Source organism: Triticum aestivum, chromosome 5A, assembly GCF_018294505.1.
Source record: "Triticum aestivum cultivar Chinese Spring chromosome 5A, IWGSC CS RefSeq v2.1, whole genome shotgun sequence".
In the NCBI taxonomy this organism is placed as follows: Eukaryota; Viridiplantae; Streptophyta; class Magnoliopsida; order Poales; family Poaceae; genus Triticum; species Triticum aestivum.
The window spans coordinates 38,028,553-38,038,772 of record NC_057806.1 but is presented as its reverse complement, the minus strand read 5'-3'; positions in this window follow the sequence as shown (position 1 = coordinate 38,038,772).

Sequence of the window (10,220 nt, the reverse complement as noted above, 5' to 3'; positions counted from 1 at the left end):
CATGCACTCGGCAATAGCAAACACGCTGATGCGGCAACGATTTAAACAAGAAAGGGGGGGAGGGGGGGGGGTAGAGTAACATAGGTAGATACCGCGGACTAAGGCATAGCCTAGTGGTGGGAAGGGGTTGATGCCTTCCCACCCACCCAGGTTCAAGGCATGATACTTGCAATTTGGCTTTGTTGCACCAATTATACTATAGGGGGTTACCTTACAGTCTTTCTTTCAAAAAAAAACATAGGTAGATACCGTAACATAATTAATACTTTGCTACTTTGTGTCATGCGTGTCAATAATAAATAAGATCATATATGATACTACTCTATGGTACCATACACTACAAATGTAGTATCATACACTAGTATTATATGCATGATAGTAGTATATGATACTCTCCACTATGAGTAGGCTAATGCATATACCCTGCGGCTTCGTGACAGCGTGCGCCAAAAATGAAGTGCGGGTCAATGGAGATCGGAAAGAGGATCCCGGCTCGTGGCGGTGCATTAGTCGTCTCGGCGTGTTCTGGCTCTGGCTCTGTCTCTGCTGCGTCACCTCGTCATCGTCGGCGGCCCAACCACTCCTGTGGTCATTTAGAGCCTGTTTGGTTTCAAATAAGTCACCAACTTATAAGTCGAAAAGTGAAAAAAGTGACTTATTTTGCCAAACAGACCCAACTTATAAGTCACCCCAACTTATAAGTCATAAGTTGCTCCACCCCAACTTAAAACTTATAAGTCACCTCCTTTTGCATGGGTCCCACCACTTTTACATAAAAAACAATATAGAAAGGTGTGCTTAGGTGACTTATAAGTCAGATGACAACCAAACAGACGTGACTTATAAGTCACTGGTTTTAAGTCACCTGACTTATAAGTCAGGTGACTTATTGAAACCAAACAGGGCCTTAGACTCCCGGTGGTTCCTCATGACCACCTCCGGGCCGCGGACATGAGGTGGCAGTGCCGCTCCGTGCTCTCCTCGGCCGCCCAGCTAATGGCTGACGGCCCCGTGGTCCATGATCTGCACTTTGCCAATGGCGACTGGCACCTGGACGCCGGCCACGCGCCGCTGATGCCGTCTCATGATGCCGGTCCCGATCCCGAGCTACTTGAGCGAGCCACCCCACTTGCCACCTTCACGCTCACGCACGCCGACACGGCGCAACAATGTCTCTCCCTCAAAGTCAGCGGGGTACTCAGCTTGACCATTACGCGCAACCGCTGCAGCTCGGACGACAAGTCCGAGATGATAGATGATCCACACCACGGCCGGTGTCGGGCGCTGGAGTTCAAGCTCCTTCCTTGTGTTGCCAAGCTCAGTCGAGTGTTGGAAGGCGTCAACACAGAGACTACTGATGATGGTGGTGGCGAGAGGGTGTTGTGCATGGTCGGGGATTCTCTCCTCCGCATGCGCGGCGGCGGCAACAGCATCGACGGCCCATGGGACTGGGCCAAAAATACCGGCGATGGCAGCAACAACCTGGAGCCACCGGTCGTTGACGATGGCAACATATTGCTCATTCTACGATACACAAAAGTGCAGACATTGACTACTCGAGCGGTGCACGAGCGCCAAGTCAGACAATTTCTACTTCGACACTGTCCGGCTGGTTTCACAGTTTGGCGGCCCATATGCCGGTTACCGGTTCCGGCCAGAGCAGGAGGTGATGGCTAGGTGCAGCAAGCTTCCCCAGCTATGTGATGGCGACGGCGACGTCACCGGTGGATGTGCTAGGGAACTACACGAAGATGTCTCTTTCTGCCACATCAACACGACGTGCTTGCCGTCGTCCCCAACTGGAACTGCGACTCCACCGACGAGTTCTGCAGTCGACTAGGACCGTTCATGAACACGACGAACAGGGCATTCACGGATTTTGTCATCCCGATGCAAGCCATCTGGTGTTGGACGATGAGCGGACTGGACGGCAAGGCAGTCGTGCTGGTGTCGGCCGTGTTTCGTGCTGTGCCGCCGTGGGAGGATCGGGAAATGGCGGTGAAGCATGCTGGGCTGAGCGAGATGACACTATCAGCCGACGGCATGTGGAGAGCGTCAACGGGGCAGCTGTAACGTCCTCGATGCGGCTATATCTCCCACGTGTCGAAGCACGACTTAGAGGCATAACCGCATTGAAAGCAATGTCGCAATTGAGGTAATCTTCACACAACCCATGTAATACATAAGGGAAAGAGATACATAGTTGGCTTACAATCGCCACTTCACACAAATACATAAATAAACCATTACATCAACCAGTTACAAACAAGGCCCGACTACAGAGCCAAAATAAAAGAAGACTACCCCAAATGCTACACAGATCCCCGATCGTCCCGACTGGGCTCCACTACTGATCAACTAGAACGAAACAACACAAAGGACAAGATCTTCATCGAGCTCCTCCTGAGCTTGGTTGCGTCATCTGCACAGACTCATTGGCACCTGCAAGATGGTTTTGGAAGTATCTGTGAGTCACGGGGACTCAGCAATCTCACACCCTCACGATCAAGACTATTTAAGCTTATGGGTAAGGTAAAGGTATGAGGTGGAGCTGCAGCAAGCGACTAGCATATATGATGGCTAACATACGCAAATGAGATCGAGAAGAGAAGGCAAAGCACGGTCGAAAAACTATGATCAAGAAGTGATCCTAGAACAACCTACGTCAAGCATAACTCCAACACCGTGTTCACTTCCCGGACTCCGCCGGAAAGAGACCATCACGGTTACACACGCGGTTGATTCATTTTAATTACGGTCAACTTCAGGTTTTCTACAACCGGACGTTAACAAATTCCCATCTGCCCATAACCACGGACACGGCTTTCGAAAGTTCAAATCCCTGCAGGGGTGTCCCAACTTAGCCCATCACAAGCTCTCACGGTCAACGAAGGAATAGACCTCCTCCCGAGACGTTCCGATCAGACTCGGTATCTCGGTTCTACAAGACACTTCGACAAGTTAAAACAAATCCAGCAACACCACCCGAATGTGCCGACAAATCCCGATAGGAGCTGCACATATCTCTTTCTCAGGGCACACTCAGATTGTCTTAGCTACGGGTAGGCCAGCCCAGAGTTGCCCCTGGTGTCCACCGGCAGCTGACAGGTGGACCAACACTCAGAGGAGCACTGGCCCGGGGGGGGGGGGTTAAAATAATGATGACCCTTGAGTCTGCAGAACCCAAGGAAAAGAAAAGGCTAGGTGGCAAATGGTAAAACCAATGTTGGGCATTGCTGGAGGAGTTTTACTCAAGGCTAACTGTCAAGGGGTTCCCATTATAACCCAACCGCGTAAGGAACGCAAAATCCGGGAACATAACACCGATATGACGGAAACTAGGGCGGCAAGAGTGGAACAAAACACCAGGCATAAGGCCGAGCCTTCCACCCTTTACCAAGTATATAGATGCATTAATTAAATAAGATATATTGTGATATCCCAACAAGTAAACATGTTCCAACAAGGAACAACATCTCCATGTTCCAACAAGGAACAAGCTTCAATCTTCACCTGCAACTAACAACGCTATAAGAGGGGCTGAGCAAAGCGGTAACATAGCCAAACAACGGTTTTCTAGGACAAGGTGGGTTAGAGGCTTGGTTCACAATATGGGAGGCATAATAAGTAAGTGGTAGGTATCGCAGCATAGGCATAGCAAAAGAGCGAGCAACTAGCAAGCAAAGATAGAAGTGATTTCGAGGGTATGGTCATCTTGCCTGAGATCCCGCAAGGAAGAAGAACGAGTCCATGAAGAAGACAAATGGACGTAGTCGAACGGGTCCTCACAAACGCGACGTTATCGGAACCAACCCGAAGAAGCAACACCGGAAAGGAGCAAACAATCATGGTAAACAACCACCACATAAGCATGGCACGGTGCGCAAACAAGTATGATGCATGTCCGGTTTAATGAGACATGGCATGACAAAGTGCACAAACAAAACTACAAATTAAGTGGAGCTCAATATGCAACTCCGTTGCATATTGACGAAACACCACATTCAAGTTATTTAGTTCGACCTCGTTTATGTACTCAACAATATTAAATGTTGTTAAGCATGTCAAGAGGTTAAACATAACAAAACTATACCATCTAAACAATTTAAATGGGGCCGGATATAACAAACAACGCATCCGGTAAATCCCCATATGCATTAGTAATTTAATGTAAACAACAATTTTAAACATTCTTGATGTTGTTATCATGATGCGGATGACATTGCAAGTTTATATGCAAAATTTATGAAAAAGTTGACATGATAAGATATGAGGCATTTGTCATCGTGGCGGAAAGAAAGGGGTGCCACGGAAACGATACCGAAAACGGTGCCACGGCAACGTCCCGGTTCCGGTAACTCGATTGAGATACCGATGCAAAGGAGAAGTGTGCGGATGCGTGCAAAAGATGGTGGGGCGCTCCCGGATTCCGGGTGTCCCATGAGACGACGGTAACAAGGCAAAAGAGGGGCAACGTGCATCGACAATTTGAGCACGGAGTAAGGACGAGCATCTCATACATCACACATGCATTAGTTCACGGACGGTCATCTCGGCGGTTATACCTTTGAAGCGTGCATTATCGGAGCGGTTCGAGTCGGTGTAGAGGAAGTAGTGGAAGTAGACGTTCTCGGACGTCGAGGGAAGTAGTGGTTCACGCGACGATAGTCGAAGTAGTCGTCCTATCGTTCATCGGCGATGGTAGTGGTTCACGTTCTTATTCGCACAATTTTCCGTAGATGTTCGGGGTCACGACGAGGAACTTTACATCCACGGAGGCTTCGAGGGTCGACGGTAGTGGTACTCGTGACGGTAGTGGAACTTGACGTGGTATGGTCCACCGGTCTTCGCGACGGTAGTCGTACATCCTCCGATGGTCGGGGTCGGTAGAGGTACTCACGACGATAGGGGAAGTAGTGGTACACATCTCGCGTTTGTGCTACATGGATCACCGGCGACGGTAGATGTACACGGCAAAAGTAGTGGTACTATGCGTCAAATGTCGTGGTTCATGGGGTCTTCGGACTTGCCGGTCTCGGTTCTTGCCACGGTAGTGATTCCCGTATCAACGTAGAGTAGTTGTACTTGACGGTTCCACATCAATCGTAGAGGTCCACGTATCGTAGATGTCCGGGGTCAACATTAGTGGAACTTAGCGCACCCTAGTGCCATCGGCTCCTTGGCGTTCCGAAACGAAGACTGCAAGGGGCCTCGAGGTGGTGGTGGTGCAGCTCTACACCACATAGGAGGAAGATCTTGGGCATGAGGCGTCCATGGTGGCCAGACCCGAGGTGGATGATGAAGTAGTGGTCCCGCGGTTGAAGACGAACGGCGACGACGCGGTTAACAAGGGAGGTCAGAGGGCGCGGCGGTGCTGAACTTGATGAATTCCGGCGAGGCCGGCAGGGGCGCAGCGCAGGAGGGGCAGAGGCCAGCTTGCTGATGAGGCAGCCATGCCTCAGTAGGGGCCGGCAGGAGGGACGATGGGGCGACACTCCCCGGAGTCGGGGCAGAAGGGGACGGGTCCAGGGGCTCCTCCCCTGGTGACGGAGCTGACGAGCCGGTGGCGCCGTGTAGACGAGGACGCAGCGAGGAGGTAGAGGGCGGAGGATGGAGCAGGTCTGGCGAGGAAGATGGAGGGGAGGCCCAGCAGGCTGTGGTGCCCGGCGTCCCTCGCGATGCGGCAGGGCGGCGAGCTCGGCCCTCGTGGTGATGGTGGATGAGAGCAGGGGACGGGATCGTGCATAGGAGCGAGAGGGAGGAGGAGTGGAGAGACAAGGGAGAGTGGGGGGATCGAGGGCGAAGCCCTGTGCGTGTGTGGCGGCGCAGGAGGAGAACGAAGGGAGAGGGAGATGGGATCGAGCGAAGGCGGCGCTCGGGGGGAGGACAAGGGGAATCGAGGGGATGGGGTCTCCTGGCGCTAGGTTAGGATTAGATGGGCCTGGAGGCCGGCCCAGTGGGGAGGGCGCCGGCTGGGCCTTAGAAGGCTGCGGGCCTGCTGGTTTTTCTCTTCCTCTCTCTCTTTCTCTAAAATCTCTTTTTCCATTAAAAAAACAAAACGGAAAAAGAGAAAGAAAAGAAAGAGAAGTTAGGGATGGAATCTGGGCATGGGGATAATTTTCACGGACTCGTAAAAATATTCTTGGTCCGAGAAAATTAGAAGTGGCAAGATCGGAAGATATGAATTCAAACTCATTTGAATTTAATCAAATGGTTTGAACTAGGGCTAGGGTTTTGAAGTGCCCAAAAATATTGAGAATTTAGGTGGAGCTCGGGGAAGTGACGAAAGAAATTACAGGAAAAGTTTGGGGACCAAGCTTGAAGCGGAAAGGGGCATGTGATAAATTGCAAGTGTGTTATAGGTGATTCCGAAAATGGAATATTTAATATAGCTCCCTAATATCGGGAGGATATGTTATAAAGAGAATCACCAAGTGAATTCCCTCGGTTTAAATGGATCAAGGATCCATGCCATTTATTTAGTTGAGTTAAAAAAAGAAATGACATGATGGCATGATGGCATGATGCAAAGCAAAAATAAAAGGGCAAGCACAAATGAAACAAAAGGCGAAACCCAGAATATATGGAAGTCTTCTCGAGCATCGGTCTCAGGGCGTTACAACACTCCACCACTACGAGAGGATCTCGTCCCGAGATCTAGAATGGCATCGGAGGGAAAAAAATGGACGAGAAAGAGAAGAGGTAAAACTAAGTTGCTTCTTTGACAAACGAGTGAAACCAAAGGACCTTGAAAAGGTTAAGCCATTTCGAGAAAAGAATACAACGGAGATGAACAAAGTTGAAAACACTCCGTTAGAAAAGAGGAACAAGGAAGAAACAACTTCGAGCAGCACTCCGGTTGAAAAATTATGCAAGACTTGATAAGATGAAAAGAACTTGAGCAGAGGGCACAACACTCCGGTTAAATGTATAAACCGAGAAAAGAACACGGTCCTTAGAAAACAAGAAGATGGGTGAAAAGAACAACACCACAATGCCTGCAGAACGAAATAATAGAATATAGATAATGGAAATAAAAGAATGGAGAAGAAAATGCCAACTTCTGCCACAAAAGAGCTTGAAAAGGCATCCTCAGGAGAAAAGTCGAATGGAGTTGTTGGAACACCAACAACGAAAAGAATAGGCTTGATATGGTCTTATGGAGAACATCTCAAAACTAAGAGGTGAAATTCTGCCACTAACGGAAACAATTGATTGGATTGATATAAACAAAGAGACGAGACTATATTTCACCGGGAGGATAGATGAAGAACTTGGGTCACTTATAAGCACCATAATTAGCAACAATCCTTAGGGAAGGCTTTAGGTGGAATATAACCCAAGATAACTCCAACGAAGAGGTTGATGGATTCAATATATCTCATTCTTAACAACATGTGAATCATGAAGCATGAACTCAAATTATCAAGAATGACATAAATACCACCTCCAATGATATGGATGAAAGAAATGCACTCCGGAATGCGAGATGAAGAATGCTTGAGCTCCTTAAAAGGAATCTTGATGAGAACTTGGAGAAGGAATTAAATCCTTGATGAACCATCATCTAGAACCTTCATGAAGAACTCCGGTAACAAAAGGATGATCACACGAAAGGAAAGAGAAGTTGAAAACACAAGGTGAAGTCCTGCGATGATTTAGATGAATCTCCGTGGTGATATAATCTCGTCCTCAGGGCACACTCAGATTGTCCAAACTTCCGGTAGGCCAGCCCAGAGTTGCCCCTGGTGGCCACCGGCGGCTGACGAGGTGGACCAACATTCAGAGGAACACTGGCCCGGGGGGGGGGGGTTTAAATAAAGATGATCCTTGGGCTCCGGAAACCCAAGGGAAAAAGAGGCTAGGCGGCAAATGGTAAAACCAAGGTTAGGCATTGCTGGAGGAGTTTTATTCAAGGCGAACTGTCAAGCGGTTCCCATTATCATCCAACTAGCAACGCTATAAGAGGGGCTGAGCAAAGCGGTAACATAGCCAATCAACGGTTTGCTAGGACATGGTGGGTTAGAGGTTTGACATGGCAATTTGGGAGGCATGATAAGCAAGTGGTAGGCATCGTAGCATAGGCAGAGCAAAAGAGCGAGCATCTAGCAAACAAAGATAGAAGTGATTTCGAGGATATGATCATCTTGCCTGCAAAGTTGTCAAAGTTGACTTGATCCTCGTGAGAAAACTCAGCGGGCTCCTCGTTAGCGAACTCGTCTCCCGGCTCTACCCAAACAAGACAAACAAGCAAAAGGAACACAATCAACCACGTGCAATGCTCGAACAACATGATGCAAACATGGTATGCTATGCGGGATGCGATATGTGATGCATATGCAAGATTTTACAAGGAATGATTGAACCTGGCCTCAACTTGGATATCCAAAAGTGCCACTGTAAAGGTGAGGTGATTTCGGTTGAAATCGATATAAAGATCACCGGAATCGGATGCACGGTTTGGAAATGGCAAGCAAAACAAATATGGCACCGGTCTGCGATAATCAGCAAGTAGCCATCTAAATGTGTCAAGCTAAATATGCTACAACACTCAAACATGACAACAAAATACATGGCAGGGATCCACTCATGATGCTTGACAAAAGATGAATACTGAGATATGGCCAATTCATCCATTAACAGGTTCAAACAAGCATGACAAAAATGCAAATGATAACAGGTTTCAGACTTAGTGAAATTAACACAAGTCTGGAATTTTAACATCAGGTAGCACACTTTAGAGCATGAAAACTACATGCTATAGGAACTTAACATGGCAAAGCAAGCCATGCCATGAAGCTACTCAAAGCACTTAACAAAAATCCCTTAGTGACCTTGAGCCAAAAGGGATCAGAAAATCCAATTGCAAGCATGTGAACATGGCAAAAACATAATCAGATTACAGACTTAGTGAAAAACTGAAGCATGCAAATCATTTAGCGAGTAGGCATGTTCACGAGCTCGATGCACTCACTACAGAGCATGGCATGACAAACTAAGCATACACCCATCAAGAATACATGTCATGGAAGCTAGACATGGCAAGAACAACAACATAGCATGCACGGATCAATAGCAACATCCTCGGCAAAATCGCTAACAAGTCAAAAATCTGCCAGGATTAGCGAAATAGCAAAAGTAGAGCTCGATTGACTCAAGCTAGGATGCTCCATAAATGCAAAAAAAGAAATGAATGGATAGAGCACCACAATGTTAACAAATCATTCTTACTGATCATCCTCAAAAGAGGCACGGATCACTAGGAAACAACATGAACATATGGCATAATGACAAAATCAGAACAAGGACTTAGTGAAATTCCAAGTCCTTGAAAACAGCATTACCGAGTACGCTACTTTGCAAGCTTGTGCTAGTCACCACACATATCACAAAAATAGATGGTAAGCACCTCTGTAAACATGGCATGTCATATAACAAAACTCATGTAGAGCTCAGGAGCATATCATGCACACATTAATCATGGCAAAAATGACAAATATCTATTTAATGAAACAGATCTGGCAATTTTATCACATAGCCCTCTTCCAACAGCATTTCGGGCATCAAGATGAGCTCAAATGAAAATAATGCAATGAGATGAAATGATGTACTCTCTGAGATGAACATTTTGATATGCTACACGCGCAAATCGGAGCTACGGATGCAGAGTTACGACATGCCAAAGTTTGCAAAATAATTAGGGTTTTCGGGGGAAAAGTCAACCGGGTGAAGTTCCAGATTTGGATCCACTTTAGCTTGCACGCCCAATGAGGTTCGACGGGAATGGCGCCGCGGTGGCCGCACTTGCCGAGGTCACCGGAAGGAGCTAGGAGAGGTCGGAGGGGAGGAAGCCGGCGAGGACCCGTGGCGACGCGGCGAGGGCAGACTTGGTACCGGCCAGAGCGGGCGGTGGAGGGACGCGGCAGCCGGTCGGGGCGGCACGCAGGAGTTGGTGCGGTGGCCGGCGCGGCGACCCTGGTGGCGGGGCCGGTGGAAGGAGACGGCGGGTCGCGGGCGGACGAAGCGGGCGGCGACGCTCTCGGGATGGGCCGCGGGGGCCGGCGATGGGCTTCCCGGGCCCTGGCGGCGCGGCGAACTGGGGACCGGGCGGCGGCCAATCCCGCTGCGACACATGGCGGCGGCGGTGGATTCGGAAGTGTCCGACCGGACGAAAAAGTGTCCGGCGGCGCGTGGAGAGGGAGGGGACTAGGGTTTCGTCC